Source organism: Pelodiscus sinensis, chromosome 20 (genome assembly GCF_052426305.1).
Source record: "Pelodiscus sinensis isolate ZL-2025 chromosome 20, ASM5242630v1, whole genome shotgun sequence".
Lineage (NCBI taxonomy): Eukaryota > Metazoa > Chordata > Testudines > Trionychidae > Pelodiscus > Pelodiscus sinensis.
Genome location: NC_143071.1, coordinates 3,222,037 through 3,249,369, shown reverse-complemented (window position 1 = coordinate 3,249,369; position 27,333 = coordinate 3,222,037). Strand labels below are relative to the sequence as shown.

General features: G+C 57.8%; 1 protein-coding gene across 4 annotated transcripts in view; it reads right to left on the bottom strand.

Annotated features, from left to right (window-relative positions):
* BAHCC1 (BAH domain and coiled-coil containing 1) overlaps nt 1-9,841 on the bottom strand; it is an 89,305-nt gene extending 79,464 nt beyond the window's left edge. For 3 of the 4 annotated variants that reach the window (XM_089771858.1, XM_075904061.2, XM_089771859.1), the window contains exon 1: nt 8,925-9,054. The gene's annotated coding sequence lies outside the window, so the exon portion shown is untranslated. Of the gene's footprint in view, nt 1-8,924; nt 9,055-9,432 lie in introns of those variants that run through there. The other variant, XM_089771862.1, reaches the window with a different exon arrangement.
* Between the last annotated feature and the right edge of the window lie 17,492 nt (nt 9,842-27,333).

The following is a 27,333-nucleotide window of genomic DNA, read 5'->3' as shown; positions in this document are numbered from 1 at the left end:
GGGGGGGGGCTTTGCAGGCGCCCCCTCTTTCCCATGCGGGTTCCCAGACATTCCAGCCCCATTATCAGTCGCGGGGGGGCTAATGGGCTTCCCTGCAGAAGCGCTGGGTTGGGATGTAAGGAGCCGCAGGCTCCGGGGAAGGGAAGTGGGTGGGGCGGTGTGTCCCGGGGATAAACCGGGCACAACCCAGTCCATGTCCCCGCTAGCGATCGGGGAGAAGCGGGGGTGAGGGGCCGCCGCGATTCCTGAGGGCGATTCAAATTATGTAAAAAATAATAAATCCGAGGCCGTCCTGGACTGAGAACGCGGGAGAAATCCAGGGAGCCCGGGCGAGCGATTCGATTAGCAGGGAGCTATTCATTAAGCGGAGGAGCCAATTGAATTAGGAACGAGCCCGATCGCGCAGCCCCCAGAGGCTGCAAACCCTACAAGCAGGCGCCCCGCCAGGCACTTTCCCGGTGGGCTGCGGGTCCAGGGGCGCACGGCTGGGAAAGGAGAAAGGCCGAGTGGGAGAGGGACAGACCGCGGCGAAGTAACGGCTCCGAACAGCGAACCGGCGAGGCGACTGGGGGGGTCTCCCGCTGGCTCGCTACCCCGGGGCCGCATGTCTGTTCCACTTCCGCGCCCCCAAAACGCGCATTCTCCCCCCTCCCTGCCACTGAATGTGGGCTCCTGCTAGATGTGCGGTCTGCGATGTGCAGCTGCAGAGCCCAGGAACGACCCCCCCTTCTCCCCCGCGGGGGCTGCTTCGTTCCACGTTGTGAAACTTCCTTTAAAAAAAACAAAACAAAAAAGAAGCTCCCGGATCCGAACGCGAGCTCGCCGCAAAACTCCGCGTTTCCTCCCTTCCAGGGCCCAGCCCGCGTTCCCAGCGCCCTGGACTTCACGCTTGTGTGCGCGCCTCGGGCTAGCAGATCCCCGGGTAAATGAGCCCCCGAGCCTGTCACTCCCGGGCAGTGCCGAGCAGTGAGTCAGAAGCAAGTGGCCCGAGAAAAACCCCAAACCCTGCTGAACCCAACACAAACAAGGCGGCGGAACATTATCAAATACACATTCTGGCTGCTGCTGTCGCTTGCACGTCGCAGTGATAAGGGGGGCGCTGCAAACCTCTGGGGGCAGGCGTGGGAGATTGGAAGGTCCAGACCTCAAGGCCTTTTCCTTTCGGGGCTCTTTGTTTTTCGGGAGGGGGCAGGGCTGGGGGGCTTCAGTCCTCCGCGGGGTGCCGCGCAATGAATGCGCCAGGCCCCTGCGATGCAGCCGTTGCCCTGCAGCGGGGACTGGATGGAAGGGTAATTAATGCGGAGTGACTGATTGCTCTTGAAGAAGGCCAGTCCTGCAAAGAGGATTGTCCATGATTACTGGAGCGTCTCTGACACTTCCCTTCTATCTTCCAGCGGAGCGCGCGTTTGGCACCGGCTTAGGCCGCGGGTTGCAAACATCTCCAAGCTCTTCTCCTTGAAAAGGCTGGGGCATTTATTGCACCCCTCCGGGAGGGGGGATTGCTAAAAGGGGGCCCGTTGGGTTGGCTCGGGAGCGCAATGCGAACGCACCGAGGGGCCAGGCAGCTGTGGGTGAAATGGACCAGCAGGACACAGCCGGATCGCCTCTGCGGGGTTTTTTATTCCTGATTCTCCACAGGGCTGGGTTGGGTTTGTTTTAAACGCCGCTGCATTTCTGCCAGTCCCCCTCACACAGGCGCTTGGCTGGAAGAAGAGAATTGGCGAATAGATTTTGCTATCCTGGGTCGAAATTCCTTCCCTGTCGCTGTGACCCCTGGGCGGGCGGGCGGGCGGGCAAACCCGGGGACTGCTGGCAAATCACCCTTAAGATAAGGGAGAGAGGCGGGGGTGGGCGCCCGGGACATGCCAGGGTTAGCCGGGCAGGCCAGGAGTTAAAGCTTCCCCATGGCCGAGTTTGTAAGTGTCCAGACCTCCGAAAGGTTTGGTATCTTGCACTTCCTTTAGACGAGAGCGAGCGCAGATAATGCACCCAGAAATAAATATTTACACTCCCGGGAGAGCAGCCTTGGAGAGCCGCCTCCAGGGTTTTGCAAATGAACCGAGAGGCGCCCCCCGAAGCCCCGCACAATCTTTGCTTGTCGCTGCGCTGGGTCAAAGACCGAAGGGGAAAGCTGCAAAAATCCAGCCCTGTCCACACACACACACACCCCCGCCCAGGGCCTGGAACGGGTCGGGGGAATTGAAAGCGCTGCCTGATCCACCCGGTCCTCGCCTCCCAGCCCTGCCCCGCATCCCTGCTTGGGCTCGGCGGGGGCTTGTCTTTGCACGCACGAAAAAGCCAACCGATTTTGCAGATTGAAAAATCCAACTCGCCCCTTTCCTCGTGCAGCGATTTTCTCCGAAGAGTGTCCGCTCGCTGCTTTGGCGGCGGGGAGCCGGGGGCAACCGAGTATCCCGCACCAGTGAGGGGCTGGCGAGTGGCGTTTTGCCTCCCAAAGCGACTTCCTCTCCTGCCCAAATGCCCCCGCCATCCCTGACAAACCCTCCGCGCGCTGGGGAGCGGGCGAACACGCTGCAATTGCAGATCGCTCCGTCTGGAGAGGGGAAGGGAACGGGCCCGCTACGTTAAATAATATTGTAGATTAACCCAGCGCGCTAAATAATTGCCTAATAGGGCTGCAAGATGCAAATCTCTGCATTTGGGTAATTGCAGGTTGGGCGCCTCTGAGTAATGCAATTGTTTGGGGCCGACTCATTGTTCCAAGTGCCATTAGTCAACGAGCAAATTAGAAACAATTTCTTGACTACAAAAAATGACTCTTCATTCTTCAAACCCAAGCGCTCCGGGCACTGGGGGGGGGGGGGGGGGGACAGCGGCCTTTGCAGGAATCCCTCCCCCGAAAGGCCAAATCCAGCGCTTCGGAAATACCGAAATTGCCCGCCCCTCCCCCTGGACACCCCCCCCCCCACACACACACGCTCCGATCAAAACGCAAATAATCAAATACATCAGCTCCGCCACGACGGCCGCTCTGTTTGCTCGAATCCAGAGATCTCGCAAATGCAGGAGCCGGCTGGCGACTTTTACATTTTTTTTCCAAGGGGGAAGGGGGGGGAGTCAGCACGTGCTGTAACTTGCTGCCAATCTCCCAGCAAATAAGCTCTGTTTTGCATTACTTGCTACAAAAACAGGCTACTGGGGGGGGGGGGAACAAAAGCCAGAGGGAACGAGTCAGGCTTACGGCTGGGGGGGGGGGGTCCCTGCCTTCCACACGTGGAGGGAGTGTGAGCACCGAGCCCCTGCCCCCCCCTTTTCCGGGCATTGCCTTGGCACCCAAGAGTTTTACACCACAGCCGAGAAATCGCAGGGCATTTGCTGGGGCTTCAAACCAAGGCAGGGAAACAGGAGCCAGGTGGAGGCCACAAGGCCAGGTGCCCTCTCCCTGTGGCCAGGTTCTCTGGAGTCTATGAGCACCCACTACCTTAGGGAGGGGGGGAAGTGGATTATCCAGGGGGCTCCTAACTCCCCTGAGCTGTGAGCCCCCCTCCCTGCCCCTAGCCCCTGGGGGAAAGGAGCGCAGGGCCTTCGAGCTGGCACAGGGGATGCCCCAGGCCACAGACAAGCCCCCGCCCAGCAGCCAGGGAACAGCCCTTCCCCCAGAGCAGGGAGGGGCCTTGTGGCCACCTGTCCCGCAGGCCAGTGTCTCTGCCCCTTCTGCCTTGGCCTGCCCCCTTCCCAGTATGGCTCGGGACATCTGCCCAGTGCTGCCTCGGGGCCGGCGGAGAGCAGTGGGTGACATCTACGGGGTAGTCACCCGTCGTTTGGGGGGTGTACCCCCTGCCCTGGCAGCACTGACCACCATGGGCTTGGCAGGGAGAGGACAGCAGGCAGCACAAGTCAGAGTGGGCCTGAGAAGGCCCCTTCCCCTCCCAGACACACCAGTTCGGGCTCCCGATCGGCCATAGGCCTCCAAACGCCCAGGCCCGGCCCCCCTGGCCTCCCCAGAGCTAGCCGCATCTGGCAGGAGCCCGGGCCTCCCTCCTTCTGCAGGCAGGGCCTGCCACATTTGCCAATGGACTAGCCCTACCTCGCTCAAGTCCTGGACACAGCCACGCAGATACTACACAGACAGATACTGCACAGACAGGCAGATACAGTGCACAGACAGGCATCCAGATATCCCACAGACAGGCAGATACACAGCACAGACAGACAGCCATATCCCACGGACAGGCAGATATACTGCAGGGACAGGCAGATACACAGCACAGACAGACAGCCATATCCCATGGACAGGCAGATATACTGCAGGGACAGGCAGATACACAGCACAGACAGACAGCCATATCCCATGGACAGGCAGATATACTGCAGGGACAGGCAGATATACAGCACAGACAGATATACAGCACGGACAGACAGCCATATCCCACAGACAGGCAGATATACTGCATGGACAGGCAGATACACAGCACAGACAGACAGCCATATCCCATGGACAGGCAGATATACTGCAGGGACAGGCAGATATACAGCACAGACAGATATACAGCACAGACAGCCAACCATATCCCACGGACAGGCAGATATACTGCATGGACAGGCAGACAGATATCCCACAGACAGACAGTATACAGCACGGACAGACAGCCATATCCCACGGACAGGCAGATACAGCAGGAACAGACAGATATGGCAGGGACAGACAAAGATAGCCCACAGACAGGCAGATACACTGCCCAGACAGAGAGATATCACAGAGGCAGCCAGATACACTGCACGGACAGCCAGATACAGCTCAGACAGACAGGTGCTGCACAGAGGCCCCCAACACCGCTTTAACTTCCCAAGCACCCTGGCTGCCGCCCTCCCAAGCGCTGTGCGTTGTAGGAAGGGGCTGGAACCCAGCTGAAGGGTCACATTGGCCCAGATGCACCCAGCCTCGCTCACCCAAACAGGATTCCGGCGCGTTCACGCCAGCTCCCTATCCCCACACCCCGACAGACCCAGGCCCGCACAGCCTTACCCAGACAGACCCTGTGCGCCTCATACATGGAGCCCTTGTGTCTCCTCCTCCCGCATGAGACGGAGCCCCGGAACCCGATCAGCTCGGAGCAGAGGTTTGTGGGTCAGGAGCCACTTAGCGAATGGCCCATTACATGCAAAACCCTCCAGAGCAGCCCCCATTCCGTCCGCTTGGGCAGGGTCCCAGTGACATGCCCCACGGAAGCAGGGTTAATAAATGCCCCCCCCCCCAGGAGTTTGGGAATTAAGAGGCAGGAGGGGGGCAGTGAAAGGTGTCAGGAGCCACAAAGCCTGGCTAGGTTCAGTAAGGAGGGATTTTCCAAGGGGGGAGGGGAGACCAGATTTCCGCTGCCCAGGTACAACACTGATCCCACATATGCCTTAGGCCTGTAGGCCTCAGGGGACCTCACGGGGAGCAGCCCCCTCCCCCCATGCTGCACAAACACGGGAACCCACGTGGGGGGGGGGGATTGTGCAAACCTGCTGTGACATGGCAGAGGGCCCGTTTGCATCAACGCACAAGTAAGGCCCAGGCCTGGCACCGGAGGAGCAGGGTTGGCAAAGGCAGCCTAGAGCGATCCTTAGTGTGTCTGTTGGGCCAGCCTGCCTGTGTGTGGCTGCGGCCACGGGGCAAGGAGGCCGGCTCTGGGGGTGGCTGTGGAGAGCCGGGGTGCAGGGCTGGAGTGCTGGGCTCTTCTTCCAGCATCCCAGGAACAGTGGCCTCCTTTGAATGGTGTCCTTGTGTAAAGGCCAGGAGTGTGTGGCACAGTGTGTATGTGTGTGTCCTGTGTGTGTGTATCCCAGCCCTGAGCACAATGTGTGTGTGTGTGTCCTGTGTGTGTGTATCCCAGCCCTGAGCACAGTGTGTATGTGTGTGTGTCCTGTGTGTGTGTATCCCAGCCCTGAGCACAGTGTGTGTGTGTGTGTCCTGTGTGTGTGTATCCCAGCCCTGAGCACTGTGTCCTGTGTGTGTCCATCCCAGCCCTGAGCACAGTGTGTATGTATCCCAGCCCTGAGCACAGTGTGTATGTGTGTGTGTCTGTGTGTCTGTGTGTATCCCAGCCCTGAGCACAGTGTGTGTGTGTGTGTATCCCAGCCCTGAGCACAGTGTGTATCCCAGTTCTGGGCATAGTGAGTGTGTCTCTCTCTGGGCACGGTGTGGGTGTGTGTCCCAGCTCTGGGCACAGTGAATGTGTGTTGTGTGTGTGTGTGTGTGTGTGTGTGTCCAGCTCTGGACATGGTGTGTGTGAAGTGGGTGTGTCCTAAATGAATCCTGGGGGCACGGAGCAAATCCAGTGTTCTCCAAGCCGCTGCAGTTGGGGGCTCACAAGCTTAGGGCCAGATGGGCCAGGAGTTCCCCTAGGAAGCTGCCCCCACCCTGGCTCCACGTGCAGCACAAAGGACTCCCCCCCACCCCCAGGCACTGTGCGTTGTACCAAGGGGCTACAGTGGAGCGGATCCCGCTGCAGTTCGGATCCGCTCTTCCCATTGCAACGAACCGGGGACAAGCCGGGAGGACCGGGGGCTACGCCCGGTTCCATGCAAACCGGCCCCAGGCGGGCGCTGGCGGGGAGGCCTCGGATCTCGCGGCTTTCCATTGAAACGGTTTTGTTTTGGACTTTGAGCGGCGCCCCACGCTGGCGGGCGGGGGAGGCGGAAGCAAAGGGGGGGGCAGCCCGGGAAGCCCCCTCTCGCCTTGCCTGCTCCCTGCGCACCGCAAAGCGCGTGTGTCTGTCACCGCCGCTCGGACTGGCACCGGGCTGCTGAGCGCACCGAGCGCCGCCGCGACCGAATGGAGGCGGCGCAGCCCAGGCGGGCTGCTGGGGCGGCTCGCTCCGCTTTTCCAGTCCACACGAGCCTGGGGCTGCGGCTCCGGCCGCTGCCGCTGCCAGGCCGGTCCCAGGGGAGCCGCGGGAGGGAAGCGGGGAGCTTTGGCTTTGCGCTTTTTTTTTGGCGACACGAGCCCCCGAACACGCTGGGGAAGGGGCGAGGGAAGCACTCCCGCAGCCTCCCCCGGCTCTGGCCTGGGACCGGGGAAGGCCCCAGCCTGCGGGTTCTCCCCCGGGGCTGTGGGGCAGGGCGGGAGGGGCGCTGCAGCGAACCGCGCCGGCTCTGCGCTCCCGTGGGACAAGGCCGGAGCCGGGTCCAGGCGACGCCGCACTGGGGCAGACCCAGAACCGCCCGCCTGCTCCCCCGGCTCGGCTCCCTTGCCCGGCCGGCCGGCCATCTTCCCTGCCCCTTCCGGCTCTGCCCCACAGCCGCCTCCAGCCCCCCGGGGGCCTCCATTTTCGGGCCTTTTCAATCCCCGCGACAGGGGGCTGCGAGCCGGGGGGGTCCCCCACTCGCCTGGGTCTCGCTGGCAGCAGGAGCCCCGCGGCCGGCGGGTTACTCCCGAGGCAACACACGGAGCCGCACGAGCAAAACAAACGTGCGGGCTCGTTTCGGAGGGTTCAGAAACAAACCGCCGAGCCCACGCGAGCCTGGGGGAGGCAGGGCCCGGGGTAGCCGCCCCCGAATTCCCCCGCGCGAAAGGCGAGAGAGGAGAAGAAACAAACGCTGCGAACACAGAGTGGAGCTGAAACGTACCAAGAGCGGCCTGGAGAAACCGGCGCGCGTGTGAATCAGAGAACTCGCGGCCGCTTTCACTACCTCTTTTGTTAACCGAAAAGTCGATCCCTTTAATTAAAAATCGTTACGCAAATCTATTTTTTTTTTACTAGCACAAATATACTTTTTACTCTGAATCTGCAGCCCAACTGTAGGGGCCGATTCCAGCGATCGGAAAAACGGAAACAAAAGATTTGGAGATTTGGGTCAGTTGGTTTTTTTTGTTTTTTTAGGGCGCCCAAGAAAGTACCATGCGGGGGATTCATCTTTGCCGTCTTCCCTTTGAGGCCAGTCGCAGCGGGTTGTGCTTTTATGTTGTTTTAAAAGGGTGGGTCGTTTTATTTATTTGTAATCACGTTTTCCAGTCTGGGGCAGAAAGAAAGCTGGGATTTTTTTCCTTGGGTATAAAGCAGTTACTCGCCCAGCTAACGTTTGGAGCCGTGCAAACAAAGATCGCTACGTTTTTAGATTGTTTCTCAAACGGCAGGTTTTACAGAGCCGGTGTCAGATTTTGTTTGTTTGTATGAAGCCGGGTTTTTGGTGCCTGCTTTCAATTGTCCTTTAGGCTAGCCAACGCACGCCTTACATGCAAGCTTTCGCGCAAACCGGGCCTGACGCCTCGTGTTTTCCTGGTTCGCTGTAAATCCATTTGCAAAGGACACCTGGAGACAAGATACGTTTTGTTCTAGCGATTTGTTTTCGCGCAGTCTTGCTGTTGGGCTTGAAAAGTCCAAGGACGAAAATGATTTAAAAAAAAATCCGAGCCAGGAATTTGGTTTGGGGGGGGGGGGAGGAATCTCCAGTCTCCCTACAACAAAGCGGGTTTTAACCCAGCCCGCACAGTGCGAAGCGAACCCAACTGCCGAGACAAAGGTGAGGCGGGGACCCGTCCGCTGCGGTTTCTTATGAAAGCAGAAGCGATTTATTTTTAAAAAGTTGGAAATGAGAATCACGTGTGGGAGGCCCGGCGTGTCCCGACGCTGTAATATATTATCCCCTGGCTGAATCGGCCCCGCTCTCCCGTGCGCAAAGTTAGTGGGAACACCGCCGCGCTCCCCAGCCAGCGGGCGCCGAGCCGAGAGCAGGGCTGCTCTTCTCCCCATCTCTTTTGTTGTGGGGTTTTTTTGGAGGGGGGGGGGTTGATTCGAATTACTCCTTGAATTGCAACGGTGGGGGGGGGGGGGGAAGTTGGCCAGGGCGAGGGAGCCGGTCTCCCGAGGCTCAGTCGCCACGAATCGCGGAATGAATGAGGGGAAGGGGCAGAAGGAAACCCGGCGAAAGACCTTCCCGAGAAGAATGACAAAAAGGCAACACAAGCCCGATGCACCTACCGCCAGGACGCGGCCTCCCGGGCCGGCGCGGCCGGAGAGCCCCGAATCCGGAGCCGGGCAGAGGCTGGAGCGGGCAGCGAGGGGCCGGCGGCAAACGCCGCGCACGGAGGGTAATTTGGAGACTCTGTTGCTTTAACGAAAGCGGAAACGGCTGCTGGGGAGAGGGGGGGCTGGGGCTGGATCCCGGATTTTTCCACGGCGGAGCTGGGAAGCTGCTTTCTGGGGCCGGCTTATTGGATCTTTTCGCTCCGGTGCCAGGGTCCCCTACGTGCGTGCGCGGATCAGCTGGCCCAGAGCCCCCCCAGAATCCCTCCTGGCTGGGGGCCAAGATGAGCTCTGCCCCTCACCCAGCTGCTTCGCTGGGGACACTGGGGGGGGGGCACGTGTAGAGCCCCCCCCCCCATGCAACGCGGCGCGGGATTTTCTTTCCTTGCCAGCCCCTCCCTCCCTCCCTCCCTCTCGGGCGGCGCGGGGAGCCCGGCTCTGGCGTCCCAGGCGCTGGACTTACCTGACTGGTTTGGGATTTGTCATTGCCCGGCTCCATCTTCCCCCTCCTCCGGGGGCCAGGCGGAGCCGCCCGCTCCTGGGCCCTGCCTGGCTTGCTGCGCGGCCAACTGGAACGCGTCCCTCGCCGCCCTGCCCGTCCGCCTTTGCGCACGCAGAAGGGGAGGCTGCGGCGCGCAGGGCCCGGGGACATGCCCCGCCGCTCGCTCCCTCGCCCTCGGAGCTGAAGGCTCGGGTGGGCTACAGACAAAGTAGCGTCCTTGTTGCAGCTCCTAAGCCGGCGGGGCTGGGGGAGGGAAGGAAATAGCTGCCTCGCCGCGCGCAAAGCGAGAGGAGGAAACGGAGATTTGCGGCTCTGACTTTTGCTCTCACAAAAAGAAGAAGCGAAGGCGGCAGCAGCCCGACCCCTCACCCGGCGCCTGGCTCAGCGCGTCCCCCCCGGCCAGGCGGGAGCTGGCTCCGAACCTGCAGTTCTTTCCCTGCTGTCGGGGGGGGGGGGGGGGGCTGGTTTTTCACCTCCCTGACAGCGATCTCCAGACTGGAGGCTCTGCCGGGCTCGCCTCCTGCCTCAGCCTCCCTCCGGAGCCACTGACCTCCCCGCCCCCAGCCGCGGGGCCGACCCTGAAAGGGTCTCTCCCCCCCCACCCCCACCCCCACGATTCTGGGGAGCCAACTGGCTTTAAAAAGGCGATCTGGCCAGATCTGGCCGTGCTCGGCGCTGCACTTACTTGGAGGCAGGTACAACGCCAGGACCCACCAATGCAGCCTCCATGTAGACACAGCTGGAGCAGGCTCCGGTCACATCTGCACCTGCAGGAAAACCGCCTTAGGTGGCTGGAAGGTATCTACACTAGGGGGCCCTGCAGGGGGCTGCCTCTGTCCCCAAAGGCCTAAGCCCCTGGACACAGGCTCAGGGAGGATCAGTGCCCCATGGCCCTCTGCCAACTGCCCCAGGAGGCCTATTGCAGGCCTTGGGCAAGGCAGGCACCTAGAGGGAGAGGGGCAGCGTCACCCCCTCATTGCGTGGGTGGGCAAGCCAGGTATGGGGAGAGTAAGGGACTTGCCCAATGTACACAGGGAGGCGGTGGCAGGGCAAGAATCCAACCGGGTCCCAGACCGGTGCCTTTGTCACAAGCCCTGCAGCCCCCCCTACTTTGTACAGACACCCACCTTGTGCTGCATTGGACCCCCGCTGTGCAAGGTCAGCAGGGCAAACTTTCCCCCTGTGGTGCCAATGGCAGAGGATCTCCCTGCAAGATGCCTGGGGCAAGTTTTATTCTTGTTTCTCTACCAAGTGCCAGCCCTACCAAGGGTGTGGTCTGACACCCATGGCAGGGCCCCGGCACTCACCTCCAAAAGACCAGACAAGGTCACACGGGGAGCCCACAGAACGGAATCTTCAGATGCCAACCCTGCAAACCAACCCTAGAGAGAGCAGCCCCCCTGTGCCTACATACAGGCCCCTGGCAGTTTAGTCATTATTGATTAATTATCTGGCAGATTAAATATGTTCCCCTTTTGTAGCCTGGCAGGAAAAGCGAGATCTGGCTTCTGAATTCACTTACCCTGCTGAAAACAGGAGGAAGGCGAAGACGCTGACGTGAGACTGGTGTACAAGCAGCTTGAGATAAGAATGTGTCTGGACGCTGAGAGAGCGGCAGTAATCAGTTAGGGTGTAATCTCTTTGGGGCAGAGACCACCCCCTGGGGCTGGCTTGTAAAGCATCCAGAGCCCAGCAGATCTCTAGGAAGAAGCACAAGAAAGCCTTTCTCATTCTCACTTGGTAATCCACAAGTCCCAATGGGTCCACCCAAAATATCCCCTCCAGCTTCTCAGTGAGGATTTCAGAGACCTCTGGCATGACAGTGACAGGCATGGCCAAGTCCTCGGGATGGTCCAAATATCCCCTTCTCATAGCTCCAAGCATTGTACGTGAATTGCTTGCTAGCCCTTCCCCCTTCACCGCAGCAAGGCCTGGCATTGGAGGAGGGCACAACTTCTATTCTAAGGCCGGGAGGATGCAGCCTCGTGGGCTGTTTTATTGCAGGCTTTTTAATTACAGGCGTTTTGCTGGATCATTTGCAAATGTGGTTTCTGCCACATGTTCACCTGTGGAATGAGTTTCTACATTGGATGTTTCATCAGTTTCCCACCACCAGGGTTTGGTCTCATTCCGAGGTGATAGATATTTCCTGTGAGTTTCCTATCTATCTATCTATCTATCTATCTATCTATCTATCTATCTATCTATCTATCTATCTATCTATCTATCTATCTATCTATCTATCTATCTATCTATCTATCAATCACCATACACCCCCTCTATCTATCTATCTATCTATCTATCTATCTATCTATCTATCTATCTATCACCATACACCCCCTCTATCTATCTATCTATCTATCTATCTATCTATCTATCTATCTATCTATCTATCTATCTATCTATCTATCACCATACACCCTATCTATCTATCTATCTATCTATCTATCTATCTATCTATCACCATACACCCCCTCTATCTATCTATCTATCTATCTATCTATCTATCTATCTATCTATCTATCTATCTATCTATCACCATACACCCTATCTATCTATCTATCTATCTATCTATCTATCTATCTATCTATCTATCTATCTATCACCATACACCCCCTCTATCTATCTATCTATCTATCTATCTATCTATCTATCTATCTATCTATCTATCACCATACACCCCCTCTATCTATCTATCTATCTATCTATCTATCTATCTATCTATCTATCTATCTATCTATCTATCACCATACACCCCCTCTATCTATCTATCTATCTATCTATCTATCTATCTATCTATCTATCTATCTATCTATCTATCTATCTATCTATCTATCTATCACCATACACCCTATCTATCTATCTATCTATCTATCTATCTATCTATCACCATACACCCCCTCTATCTATCTATCTATCTATCTATCTATCTATCTATCTATCTATCTATCCCCATACAATCTCTCTCTCTCTCTCTCTTTATCCCCATACATCCCCCCTCTATCTCTCCATCCATCTATCCATCCCCGTACACTATCTATTCCCATACAATCTCTCTCTCTCTATCCCCACACACCTGTCTATCTATCCTCAGTACACACATACACTAGACACACAGGCTACATCTAGACTGGCATGATTTTCCACAAATGCTTTTAACGGAAAAGTTTTCCGTTAAAAGCATTTGAGGAAAAGAGTGTCTAGATTGGCACGGACGCTTTTCCTCAAAAGCACTTTTTGCAGAAAAGCGTCCGTGCCAATCTAGCGCTTTTCCGCAAAAAAGCCCCAATCGCCATTTTCGCGATCGGGGCTTTTTTGCACAAAACAAATCTGGGCTGTCTACACTGGCCCTTTTGCGCAAAAGGACTTTTGCCCGAACGGGAGCAGCATAGTATTTCCACAAGAACATTGACAATCTTGCATGAGATCGTCAGTGCTTTTGCGGAAATTCAAGTGGCCAGTGTAGACAGCTGGCAAGTTTTTCTGCAAAAGCATCTGCTTTTGCAGAAAATCTTGCCAGTCTAGACACAGCCACACTGTATAGGCCAATGCATGTACTACATCCAAGCCACATATATTCTGCCATTTCTCAAATGCAGGGAGGGAGTCACATGGACAAAACATCCCCACATGAGAAGAGGAGGTTGGGTCAAGGACATCAGGGACCTGCTGTAATGTCTACACACAAGAGACAAGGCCTCGGTTGAAAGGCCTCGTTCCCACGCCCTGAGTGAAGAGCAGGGGGTGCTACAAAGGTTTGGGCCTATGGTTCCAGAGGTTCGGGTATGCTGGCACTCATGGGACAAAGCCTTCCTTCCTAGGATGTGTTGTCCACCCACACTTACAAAGGCTGACAAAGATCAGGAGGTGCACATTAGGAGCAATAGAAGGGGCATGTTGTAGTTCTAATCCTGGATATGCAGCTTTCTCAGCTACGGTGATGTCCTGGGATGTACGAGAGACGTGGAGAGGATCACTTCCTCTCTTCCCAGGGAGGTGATATCTCTCCTTAGTAAAGCCCTGCATGGATATGAAATTTGTATCTGCAAAAATGAGCCGTGGATATTTGCACTGAGCTGTGGATGGGGATAGCCACACAATTGCAGGGGTCTAGATACAAAATTTGCATCCGCCTCTGCAAAAATGAGCCATGGATATCTGCATCCATACCCATGGGCTATGTCTAGACTGCAGGCTTCTTTCGAAAGATGCTCTTTCGAAAGCATCTTTCGAAAGAGCATCTTTCGAAAGATCGCGTCTAGACTGCACGCGGATCTTTCGAAAGAAAAATCCGCTTTTTCGAAAGAGAGCACCCAGCGAGTCTGGATGCTCTCTTTCGAAGACGGCCTCTTTACATTGAAGAACGCCTTCCTTCGAAAGAGGAACTTTTGAAGGAAGGCGTTCTTCCTCGTGAAACGAGGTTTACCGACATCGAAAGAAAAGCCGCGTTCTTTCCAAATAATTTCGAAAGAACGCGGCTTGAGTCTGGACGCAGGGGAAGTTTTTTCGGGAAAAGGCTACTTTTCCCGAAAAAACCCCTGAGTCTGGACACGGCCATGGAGGCAGACACGGGGGATATCTGTGGATTTGCAGGGCTCAACTCATTGTGCAGCTCAGAGTTGCAATGGCTGAGTTGTTTGGTTGACTCGTCCCATTGCAAGAGTGTCTCTTTCTCTCTCCCCCACCACTTGTGTACATAAATGTCCGTGGCATCCGTTGCATTCCAGAGGGCAACTCACCCCGGTTGTGAGGAGTGAGTAGATCCGGGAAAGCTGCATGAAACTCCTGAAAGGCAACAGAAACTGCCCTCCCCCCCCCCCGTTACTTTCTTCAGTTCAAACACTGCGTTGGAAAATGAGCCACAGTTCTGTCCTGCCACACTGCATTTAGTTGATGGGTTAGTGGGAGGGGGTGCAGCAGGAAAGCAACACACAGCTGTTGCGTGCGACGTCTGCCCTGACCATCCAGCAGGAGAACTGTCACTTAGCTGCCTGCGTATCAGCAAAACATGCCTGCTGCTGCGCAGACCTACAAAGCCAGGGGAGCCCCCAGAAATGAATGGGAATTTTTCTCTTGACCAACCTTGGCTCAGGCCGCCCCATCTCCTATGTATCCATAAACGTTTCTGGTTGGATGCTTGCTTCCCATGGTTTGTAGCAACTAGCACCCATTCAGGCAGGGTCTTTGGGCTGGGGTGTGGGTACTCTTCTTTGGGGGGGGACCTCAACAGCCCTGCTGCAGTCCTGGGGAAGAAGGAGCCAGCTTCACTCCTGTGAGCCCGTCCCATTGTATCAGATGTGTTAATAATCGGTTTTGCTAATGCACTTGCTACTATGATGCGAAAATCCTTCTGGAAAATGTATTAGAGCAATTATCCTTCTTTCCGCCGCAGCCCGGTGTAGCATTAATATTCTATTTTGATGTGGAAGTCCTATTATGTTAATGACTTTGGTGACAAAAGTCGTTAACATGAGACTTTTTCTATGGTGCAGTATTAGCCGGGGTTGAACATGCACATGCTGCCAAGTAAGTCTAAGGAGATCAAACAGAAACTTGCAATGATTCCGCCCGGTCCCGGAGCATCTTCCGGGTGCGTTCGCGGGAGCTGCTGGCCACTGCCGGGCTCCACAAGGAAGGAGACGCTGTTCCCCAGTGGTCACCAACCAGGGCTACGTCTAGACTGGCATGATTTTCCGGAAATGCTTTTAACGGAAAAGTTTTCCATTAAAAGCATTTGCGGAACAGAGCATCTAGATTGGCCCGGACGCTTTTCTGCAAAAGCACTTTTTGTGGAAAAGCGTCTGTGGCCAATCTAGATGCGCTTTTCCGCAAAAAAGCCCCGATTGCCATTTTCGCGATCGGGGCTTTTTTGCACAAAACAAAGCTCAGCTGTCTACACTGGCCCTTCTGTGCAAAAGGACTTTTGCCCGAATGGGAACAGCATCGTATTTCCGCAAGAAGCACTGACAATCTTACATGAGCTCGTCAGTGCTTTTGCGGAAATTCAAGCGGCCAGTGTAGACAGCTGGCAAGTTTTTCCGCAAAAGCGGCTGATTTTCCAGAAAAACTGGCCAGTCTAGACACAGCCCTGGGGATCGGCTGGTAGATCTTGGAGCCTCTGACAGGGGATCCTGACTGGTTTGGCCAAGAGGCTCTCAAGTGCAGCACTTCAACTGCTCCTCCCTCCATTGCTGTGCAGCTCCTGCCCTCTGCCTTGGAGCTGGCCCCACAGGCGCCTCCTGCTTGCTGTGCAGGGGAGGGAGAAGAGGGGCACTGATGTCAGGCTGCCCCCTCCCACTCTGTATCTTCTCTGCACAGAACAGAGAGGGGGCACAACAGGCTCTGGGATGGAGAGAGTTCATTGGCTGCTTCTGGGAGTGGTGCAGGGCCACGGCAGGGGTGACACTGCTCCACCACCCAGGAGCCACCTGAGATAAGCAGGGCCCAGTTGGAGCCACATCCCAAACCCCTACCCCAGCCATTAACCCCCTCATGCACCCTAAGCCCCTGCCCCAGCCCCTGCATCCAAACACTCCCAGAGCCTGCACCTAGAAGCCCCTCCAGCACCTCAACAGCCTGCCCCAAGCTCAGCTCAGAGCCCCTCTCGCACTCCAAATTGCCTTAAGCCAAGACCAGAGCCTGCACTCCACCCGAAAGTGAGAGAGGACGGAGTGAGCAGGGGGCGGGGCCTCAGGGAAGGAGGCGGGGCCAGGGTATTTGGGTCTGAGGTTGATCTTGTATTTCACTTAAATTCAAAAAGTGATGTCATGCTTACAAGGGCTGGAGCCCCCTGCTTTACACGGTCAATCATATGATGAACTGGAGGCCTTTCTAGCAACAGGCCTAGTGCTTGAGAGCCAAAGCCTGGTACAGGTTGAACCTCTCCAATCCGGCACTCTGAGCTGGCTTGATTTGAGTTCGCCGGATGGCCACTTTTCCTGGGTGTGGCCAAGTTTCCTGCGGTCCCATAAAGTTTTACAGCCACCCGTCCTGGTGCTCAGTGTTCTGATTTACCTCGGCTTGTCCCCTAAATGTCTTCTCGGTGCCCAATCAGCCGTGGAGGTGTTGATCATGCTGCTAGACGATATTGACCTCCCGTCGTCTGACAAATTCTCTGATTCGGTGCCAGGCAGGTCCAGTGTTACCTGTAAGCTGAGCGCTTGGGCGGCCACCCAGGAGAGATTGCAACACTGCCCAGCTGATTAGCAGAGTGCTCACAGTGCAGCCAGGAGCATGTGTGTCTATTGATGGTGCATATCTGCACATAGCTCGGTGCACCTAACAAAATTTATTCTGCACACGACTGGGGGGGGGGGAACCAGAGAGAACATTAGTCAGATCCCAAGGGTGCCAGACTAGAGAGGTTCAACCTGTATTAAAATCTAAAGTAAAGCTGGTTGGTTACTCATTTTAGATCCAAATGTGCCTGTGCTACAGCTGCAGCCGTCTCCCTGGACATGACTGTACTTTACACACGGCAGAAACAGCGGATCAGGGAAACGGGTTACCGCAAACTTTACAGCCATCAAAGCAGTGACGCTGGCATCATTGCTGGCTCTCTCCTCCAGTCCGCTGCCAGGCAATTGTTTTCCCGTGTCCCTTGCATGTGCGCCTCCATCAGACATTCGAAAGGTCAGAGCTGTCCCGAAAGGCCGAGTGCTGCGTTGTGGCATGAGGCTAACCTCCCTGATCCATTCTTCCTGCTCAGGCCCTTTGCATTTCGAATCGGAGCCATGGCCCCTTTGCGAAGGAGCCAAGCAGATATGAAAGCTGGTCAGATAAAGTGCTATCTGCGAACGTCGTCAAGTGAACTGCACCGACTCGGCCCAAAGGACTAAGCGGAAACACACTGAGCTGAAGATGCTTCAGAAGCCAGAACCGCAAATGAGTTCAAGAGACAACTCTGTTTGTTCCTGGGATCAAAGGGGCCTGGTGAGAAGGAAGGCTGGATTGCAGGGTAGGAAAGGGCTGGAATATCCAGTGGCATTTCCCTTTTCCTGAAATGCACATTCTTCCTTTGCTCTTAAAGGATCTAAAATAGCAGAGCTGCTGCTCTGACCAATGTTCCCTCAAATCTTTTCCATGTGCAGAATAATTTTTTGATGTGCACCATGGCATGTGCCAATGTGCACCACCGGTAGAAACACAAAGCTCGTTGGGGGCGCTTTGTTAACCAGCTGGGCAGCATTGGAATCTCTCCTAGGCAGCCGCACAAGTGCTCAGCTTACGGGGACCGCTGGCTCTGACCCTTTGGCACAGACGGCTCTGTCTGTCCCATTTCCAAAGTGCCGCACGCCCCCCGCCTCTCTGCCCTGTTCACACAGCCTCCTGTATAGTGCGATCTGGGCAGAGAGGAGTCGGTTCCCCGTCTCACTGCCTGGTGCAGCTGTTGGGACGTCCTTCTGCTCCAAGGATTTTGGGGACGGCTGGCCAACAGGTGGGCGGGAGGCATGGATGTGTGTCATCGCCAGGCAAAAGAAAGGAAGCACAAAGGCAGTTGTCAAATCCTGTTTGCACACGCGCTGCGCGGCACTCATTTCCGCTGGCTGCCCTTGGCCTAGGCGACCCTGTGCTCTGATGGGAGAAGGAAAACCCAGAGCTGATCCGCAGCCCCAGTCTCTGCAGCCCTCTCGGCTCCAGAGCAGGGCCACGCGGGGAACAAAAGGAAAATAATTAGCGAATGCAAAAGAGACACATCACAACAACACCAGCTGATCTCTGCAATCAACAGCTGGGTCCCCCCACTCCCAGTGATCTGTTCCCTGCCTTCTCTCTGCACCATGGTCTGTTCTCATTTGGTGTATGCCCGGTAAGATCCAGGCTTCCTTCTGGGGCTGAAGGGGGCTGAACGGGCTCCTGGAATCAGCCTCTTCTCTGCAACAGGCGTCTCCACCCTTTTTAGCACAAGATCATGTTTTGAACTGAAGTGCAATCTGGGATCTACCTCAAACCCAAACCCATCTACCTCCGGGATCCCGCCTCTTTCCTGGCCCTGCTCACTCCATCCTCCCTTCCTCCCCCATCCTCACTCACTTTTCTCAGGCTGGGGGCAGAGGGCTGGGCTGCGGGGGAGGGGGATGCGGACCCTGCTCTTGGGTTAAAGGGTTTGGAGTGGGGGAGGGGTTCTGGGCTGAGCCTGGGGCAGGGAGTTGAGGTGCAGGAGGGGTGCAGGTTCTGGGAGGGAGTTGTGTGCAGGGGGACTCCAGGCTAGGGCAGGCGTTTGGGGTGCAGGAGGGGTTCAGGACTGGGGCTGGGGTTTGGAATGTTGGCTCCAGCTGGGCACGTCTTGTCACAGGTGGATTTTGGGTGGTGGTGCAGGGGGCTAAGGCAGGCTCATCCCTACACTGGCCCTGCACCACTCCCAAAAGCAGCCAGCAAACTCTCCATCCCTGCCCCCCTCCCCTCCTGCTGTGTGGAGATAGGGTACAGGATGGAGGGAGGGGCACCCTGACATCAGCACCCCCTCCTCTTCTTCCTGTGCCCTGCACAGCAAGCAAGAGGCTCCTGGGGGTGGGGGCCAGCTCCAAGGCAGAGGGTAGGCGCCGCACGGCAGTGCTGAGAGGAGCAGCTGAAGAGCCGACACTTCACAGCCTCCCGACCAAACCTGCCAGGATCACCTGTCAAAGGTGCCAAAATCTACCAGTAGAATCATAGAACCATAGAGCTGGAAGAGACGGCAGAAGGCATCAAGTCCAGCCCCCTGCTCTAGGCAGGACCAATCCCAGCGAAATCAACCCGGCCAGGGCTTTGTCAAGCCGAGACTTAAACACTTCTAGGGATGGAGACTCCACTACTTCCCTAGGTAACCCATCCCAGTGCTTCCCCACCCTCCTAGGGAAATAGTTTTTCCTAATATCCAACCTAGACCTCTCCCACCGCAACTTGAGCCCATTGCTCCTTGTTCTGCCATCTGTCACTACTGAGAACAGCCTCTCTCCATCCTCTTTGGAACCTCCCTTCAGGAAGTTGAAGGCTGCTATCAAATCCCCCCTCACTCTTCGCTTCTGCAGACTAAACACCCAAATCCCTCAGCCGCCCCTCATAGGTCATATGCTACCTATGCACCTTGTAGCAGTAGATCCCGATCCACTGCTACAAGGTGCTTAAAGTGGAGACTATGGGCCCGATTTGATCTCCTGGGCCCCCACACCGCATCGTTACATGAGTGCAAATCAGTGCACCTGCTTTGCGTGCCATTGCCACAGCCGTGAGCAACGAGAGACGGCGCACGGGTCCTGGACGGGGAGTGTGGCTGAAGCCAGACTTCAGAGGTGCAGCCTGTATTAGAATCTAAAGTAAAGCTGGTTGGTCGTAGCCCTGGGATTGGGGAAACCGCCCAGCCAGATGCCCCAGAGAGCAGCTACTGCAGCGTCCATGCGCCACGACTCTCTCCACCATCCGGGAAGGAAATGGCTTTCAGCAGAGAGATGGGAGGCCGGGCAGAATGAAGCACCAAGTTCCCAAGTCTGAGCGGGGAGCCGAGGCCAGTCAGTGCAAAGAAACGTGTGACTCCTGGCCAGTGGTAGCGTTAAAGCCATGGGAAGGGACGTTCCAGTCCATAGCTTTGTCCTTCATTTTCTAGCAGGAGTTCGGTTCTCTCTGTCTCCTGAAGCCCACTCTGCACCATCCCTGTGGTGGGAGGAGTAACACACCACTCAGCCTCAAGTGAGGATGGGGGAAACTGAGCCCTCAGCCACCTTGGGTGCGTCCCTTCACCGGGATGTGCCTCAGTTTCCCCCCTCCTCTTTGGGATTCAGGTAACATCAGGTGAAGCGAGGCGCTCTGTAGAATGATTTTTTGCTGCTGCAGCGGCTGCTCTTTATTTTGATCTGGGACCCCCGATTAAAGGGTTCTGACTCCCCCAACCGATGTGATTGACAGCATCCTACCCGGCTACGTGATGTGTGGGCAACAGCTCAGACAGGGCATGTCTACAATAGGAAGTTATTTTGAAATGACTCCGTTTGAAATAATAACTCCCGAAATAACCGCCTTGAAATAAGCATTATCCCCCGAGGACAGCAGGAGGAGAGATTTTGAAATAGCGGGCTTGGTCGCGTGGACGTGGTGCTTATTATATTGAAATAAGAGGGGTTATTTCGAAATAAGCAGTGTAGACATGCCCACAAAAAAACGGCAAAACAGGAGCCCGACAAGAGTTAATCTTCCCACCAGCTCATCCTCATGCGTCCTGGACTCGATGACCTCTCGAGGTCCCTTCCAGTCCTAGTATTCTATTGTTGTTCCCCAGCCCCTCCTGCCCGCAACCACCGGCCGAGCCCCGTTGTGCAAGGTGCTGTACAAACACATCGCATCCCGAAGAACTCACGGTCTAAATAACGGCGCGCTGCTCCTCTCGGGCGGCCTCGTTTGGCTCTTGGCTGGGTACAAACCCTTAAGCCGTTGCTTTCCTTCCAGCGACCGTCCCTCTAACTCAGTGGCCTCGTATCTGAATTGACCGAAAAGCATCTGCCATTGGGCCATGTCTGAGCTGTTACTGATGGGCTGCTGTGGAGGCCAATGGGCCTGCATTTGGGGCAGTCTCTTTGAGCGCTGGGGCTGTAGGGGACACCGACCTGACGTAAGTGGACCCAAGAATGGCGATGCCCGCGGAGAAGCGGCCTCTTGCGGGCTTAGCCCAGCGCCGCCTCGCCCGTTTGGCATGGAAGGCCGAGGCAGCTCCGGACCGGGGAGGGACATCAGACGGCCTGCGAGCTCGGAGCCCCCGCGATCAATTCCCTGCATTGTGCTGGGGGGGAAGCCCAGGCTGTCTGGTTTGCTGTCCCCACTTCCTGGCTCTGCAGGGCCTGGGGGGAGAAATCACGAGGCGTATCACGCAGAAGGAAGCCGGCTGCGGGCGCACGGCCCGGTCTGCTCCGCAGCCAGCCAAGGCACCCAGCCGGATCCAGTGCTAGGCAAGGCGAGCCCCTGAGGGTCAGTGGCTGCGGGCAGAGGCAGCAGGAGGAAATGGAGAAACCCCTGCGGGGCTCAGGCCCGCTCCACCCTGCCCGAAACCTTTGGCAGCTTGTCTCAATGGGCCTGGCCGAGAGGGTGCTGCTGCATGTGGGGGTCTCGCAGACGGGGATGCATGCTGTGGAGGAGTCGGCCTCCACAGGGATTCGGGGCCCGTTCCCCCGGGACAGCGAGAAGGAGCATGGAAATCCCAACGTGCAGCCCAGGGGCGGAGCTGCCTGACTTGGGGGGGTGCGCAGTCCGCAACCAGGAGAGGGGGTGGGTCCCTTATTGGTCCACGCAGCCACGGGGCAATTTCTTCCCCTTGCCATAGGGCTTTTCTTCCCCCGGCCACGGGGCAATTTCTTCCCCCGGCCACAGGGCAATTTCTTCCCCTTGCCATAGGGCTTTTCTTCCCCCGGCCACGGGGCAATTTCTTCCCGCAGCCACGGGGCAATTTTCCCATCAAGGTTGATGTCACTTTTGTCCTTGAGTTCAGTGCAAAGTGCTGACTTTGGGATTTGTGGCTGTGTCTCTGGGCTGTGTGTCCTGGCCCTTGGGGCTCCCTCTCCCTCCGGAGCATGTGTTCCCCCTGGCAGGCACTGCACATGCAGGCCGCACGGGCAGCTCCTGTAGAGAAAGACCAGGTGCCATCGGAATGAATGGCAAATGTCGTTGCCTGGGGGGGGCAGGATTCCACCCCACCCTCTGCTCAGGGCATGAGCCTGCAGTCATGAGCCAGGCAGGGTGTAAAATCTTTCCTATCCCCCCTCCTTTTGCCTGCTACAAGTCACCTGGGTCCCACCCTTGGCTCTGTTAAGGCTCCAGGCCCTCGCCCTCCCTGCCAGATGTCTCCCAAACCAGAGGCTGCACTTTGCAGACTGAGCTGGTAGCAGCTTCTGAATTATACCAATTGCTGGGGTATAATTCAGGACCCAGTGGGCAGCTGACCTGCTCCTGGCTGCAGATCTGGAAAAAAAAAAAAAGTCCATGCACTATTCTCTGTCTGATGCCACTTTGATTAGCAAGTTCAGCAATACTGCCAACGCTGCCTTAGCATGTGCGCCAAGACTCATGGACGGGGAGTAATGGAGGCAAAGAAGGCACGGCCTTCCCCAAACTGCCTACACACCCGATGGCCTAAGGCTGGGGAAGGCTAGGGCTGTGGCGTGGCAGCCCAGCTCAGCAGCCCCGCCCCCGGGGGAGGAATAGAGCCACGGCGTGGCAGCCCAGCTCAGTAGCCCCGCCCCCGGGGGAGGGATAGAGCCACGGCGTGGCAGCCCAGCTCAGCAGCCCCGCCCCCGGGGGAGGGATAGAGCCACGGCGTGGCAGCCCAGCTCAGCAGCCCCGCCCCCGGGGGAGGGATAGAGCCACGGCGTGGCAGCCCAGCTCAGCAGCCCCGCCCTCGGGGGAGGGATAGAGCCACGGCGTGGCAGCCCATCTCAGCAGCCCCGCCCCCGGGGGAGGGATAGAGCCACGGCGTGGCAGCCCAGCTGAGCAGCCCCGCCCTCGGGGGAGGAATAGAGCCACGGCGTGGCAGCCTAGCTTCCCCAGCTGCTAGGGAGCGCTGGGGCCGCAGCATGGCTATCCTGGCTCTCCACATGGCCAGGAAGGATCAGGCTGGAAGTGGGTGGGGCTTGGGTCCAGGGGCGGGGCCTTGCCTTCCCAAGCTGAGCTTGCATCCGACGCCCACGCCAAGACTCCTTGACAAATCCCCCAGCAGACTCTCTTGCTCGCACGCACCCCGTTGAAGGCCCCTGGGGACTCACGGCTTGGCTCACTCGGCACCTGCATGTGGTGTTTCAGGAATTCGTGTACTGATTTGATTTCCCCTCTCCCTGCCTGACAGCCCCACACCCACGCCCTGGGGGTGGCCGCGGGAACCATGCTGATGACTTCAGAAGCACGAGCGAGGAAGACCCGTACGCAGTCCTGGTGCACCTTAGAGACTAACACGTTGAGTAGGCCATGTGCTTTCGTGGGTGAAACCCGCATCATCCTGGGAGCCTCTCCCCGCCTCCCGGGGCCGGCCAGCAGGGGGCGCCACATGTCGCCGTTGCCCTGGCTTAGTTCTGTGGCGAGTCTGCAAAATGCCGGTGAATTCCAGGTGCATGAATGTGACGTACTGGGCAAGCTTCCTCCGTGCCTCGCGGGCCTGCTCGTCCTGCAGCCCATGCAGCGGCGCCAGCACCCGCGTGTTTACCTCTGTGCTGGGGGGCCCAGGCCAGAGCAGAGGCCGGCAACATGACGGGAACCAGTCGCGCGTCCTGCGGCACTAATTCCCATGGGCGTGGGAAATTCCAGAAAAGCCCTCCCCACGTGGGCCCGGCCATTATGCAGCAAGGCGGGCAGGGAGCGCTCTTGCTGCGCCACGGGAGCCGACGACACGTTGCCGGGTTCGGATTAGGCACAAGAGAGGCCCTCGCTGAGAGCCGCAAACAGCATCTCGCCGGTTTGCCTGTGTGCTGGGCGGAGCTGTTCCTTAGCCGCCATTCGCCAGGAAACAAGGGGGTCTGGAAAAGTTCTGCTCCCGCGCACAACACCCTGGACGTTGCGTTTTAGACGCACGGGGCCCGATTCCGGCCTCCTCGCCCTGGTAACTTCTCAGGTCAATGACCCCAGTCCCGGAGCAGCCCCTTGGGGGCTTGAGCGGGCCCTGCGTGATGTGTAGGCCTCTATCGGAGGGGAGAAGCGCAAGCCTGTTAGCAGCGGCACGCTGGGGTCTGAGTTCGCATGTGGAACTGCCCACGGCAAGCCGGGTCGTGAGCGTTCAGCCCTCACAGACTTTCCCCAGCGCAGACGATACTAAAACCACTAGCAAGACTGGCCGCGTCATTCCACTGAAACCCACCCAGCCTCCCAGCTGCTCCGGGAAGGGGTCACCTTGGCGAGGCAGGCGCGCCCGCCCAAAACCAGCTTTCGGAACATAAGGTCATTTCATAATTCGGACCGGCCTTTGGGCTTTTCCCCAGTGTGCGCAGACTGTGTGTCCTTTGGCACTGAGCGGGGTGGGGTCTCGGACCCCAGAGCCCTCACTGACCCCACGCAAATCAAGACAGTTCCCTGCGTGATTACGCCACAGCAGAAACATGGCCTCCTCACTTGGACTCTTCCTCCTGCCATATGGGGGGGAGGCACGCTTGCTTCCGGGTGAGGGGCCCCTCGTGCCTTCAGATTGGCCCAGCTGATCAGAGTAGGCTTGGCTTGAATTCTGCCGCACACGGTGTCTGCATTGGCCAGCCACCCCGGGAGGCCACAGGGACCCGACGTGACCTCCGGAGGATGCTACAGCCTTGCGAAAACGGAGCTTCGGGCTGACGACCGAGTGGGGGCCTGGCCCAGGTGCGAGACTCTCCCAGAACAGAGGAAACAGGAGCGTTTCCCAGTCCAATGAGATCTCGCCGTCGGAGGGATTCCTTTTCCCTGGAGCGGAGGCTGCTGCACTTGTTCTGTGCTTTGCTCGCCCTCTGTAGCCTACAGTCCATCATTATGCCGGGGCTGGATGGGCTACATATCACATTTATGCCATAGTCTATACTGACTGCCAGGTAATTGCTCCAGGAGGCCAGCGCTCCAGGACTACAATTTTTTTTTAATTACAGCAAGTAACGGCCGTCGATACAGGCCTGGACAGATCCGTTTTTAATGAGATGCGCCCTCCTGGGGGTTGAGAGGTCACCTCCGTCAGGGCGGCCCTGGGAAGGCGGGGTTCCATTGTGGGACCTGTCAGAGCAGCGTCGGGAGGGCTGCGTTCCCAGCGCTGAGCGGCCGTCCTGCGGGCCGCTCACCGAACCTGCCCCAGGGGCAGGGAGTCTGGCTGCCGGAGGCAGAAACTGCCCTTTGCGGCGCTGACCTTGGCCTCCGTCACGGAGCCTCGTTTGTGTTCTTCGTGGAGCAGAGAGTCCCCGGCCCCGGCGTACGTTCCACCTTCTCGCGGGAGCCGTGTGCAGGCGGCAAACACCGCGAATGTGGCTGCCCGGAGGATGTATCACAGCAGTGGCTTTCAAAGGACTGGGCTCAGAGCTGCAGGGGGATCAGGTGACCGTGGGGTGCTAAGGCAGCCCTGCTTGCCCTGGCTCCACAGACTGTGCTGCGCCCCAGAAGCAGCCGCAGCAGGCCCGGCTCCTAGCTGGGGATGGGAGAAAAAAGCACACAGGTCTCTGGGCACTGCCCCTGCCCTCGCTCCGCACTCCCACTGGCTGGGAACCTGCTGCAGGCTGCTCCTGGGGGAGGCAGGAAGCTGCCTTAGCATCCCCACTGCAGGAGGTAACCCCCTCCGGCTCTAGACCTGCCCCCCGCAAGCCAGAGCCGCCTCCTACGCCCCAAAGCTCCATCCTCAGCCCCACCCCGGAGCCCACGCTCCAGTCACATTCTGTCGGGTGCCAGCATCAGCGATTCTCTTCAACGGGGTCACGAGAAACCAAGTTTGAAACCCGCTGCCATGGAGAGGCCTGAAAAAAGCAGGGCTGGAGCTGACCCCCAGCAGTTCTGCCCAACGTGACGATCCCTTCTGGCCTAGATTCCTTGGCTTCGCTCGGCCGGGCACGGAGCTGCACCGTTCAGCGCTTGCGCTCCTCGATCTCAGCCGAGAGATTCCCGGCCAACCTCTCCGGGCCCCTGGGCCAGCCTCGGGGCCAGTGCGCACCGGGCAGCCTCGGCTCCTCCAGACGTCAGCCTCGCCATCGACAGAGCAGGCGGAGTGATGTGCTAGGCTGGCGCCAGCCTGAGATGAACGGGAGACGGGTGGGCGCCAAACGCCGAACACGGGCCTGATTGCACTCGGGTTTGTCCCGGTGCGACCCTGGAGATGTGTCTGCTGAGACGGTTACCACCCGCTGATGGAAAGGGCTGGAGAGGAAGGACTTTTTAGGGTCATCGTAATTACTACCTGGGATGGAGCGGGGGGCGTGCCAGGCCTGGACCTCTGAGCTGGGACTGCCAAGCCGTGATCTAGCCATAGCCGGACGGTCACCGTAGGCCGGACCCTCCCTTAAATCAAGGGAGCTCCACCCAGTTTAACACTCGCAGGATCGGGGCCTTCGCTCCCAGGCACTGTGAACTGAATTTCCTTCTCTCCCGGCCCCTCTCCTGGACTCACCGCCAGCTGGTATTAGCTCCCCAGAGAGCCCGGGACTGAGAAGCAGGAAGGAATTTGTGTGCGGCTGTTGAACACTCCCATTCCCAGGTGAGTCCTTGTCGTGTGGGGGGGGACCCTGATTCCAGCTGGGCTGGGGGGGGGCAGCAAAGGGCTGTGACGGCCGGGGCAGTCCGGAGTGGAGGGTACAGGGTGATGCAGCCGGGTGTGATGGGGGTGGCAGCTGTGACGCTGCAGCAGTTGGGGGTTCCGGGTGTTTGCGGGGGGAGGGGTTGCCTGGCAGGGGCAGGGGAGGCGGGTTGTGGGGCGGCTGGCTGTTGTCTCGGTCTCTCCCGCGGGATCCCTCGGCAGAGCCGGTGGAAACAAGCGGCTCATTCTTCAGCCGAGCTGTCAGCTTTCCGGGAGATCGATGAAGGTGCTGCCGTACGAGCGGAGTGGAAGGGTCGGCGTGTCGCGCCAGCCGCTGTAAATCTCTGCTCCGCTTGTTCCGGGGCGGCGCGCTGCTCGGGGCGGGAGATCGATGCGGGAATATGGGCTGTCAACAGGCCTTGGGTCTTGCTTCCTGGGCTCCCCCCCCGAAACCTGGCCTTGTCCTGTGCAGCCCTCGGAAACTCCCCAGCCTGCTGCCTGTACCGCAGCTTTCCCCTCCCGCGTCTGCCTGGCTCCTTCAGCCCCATCGCGGCCCACGGGCTGCTGGGGTCTGTAACGAGGCTGCGGATTCCTAGAGGAGGGCCCAAGCCGAAGCTCAGGAGCCTCATCTGAGTTCAGTTAATGCAAACGCTGCATCTCTCCGCCTGCGTCTCCTGCCACCTGCC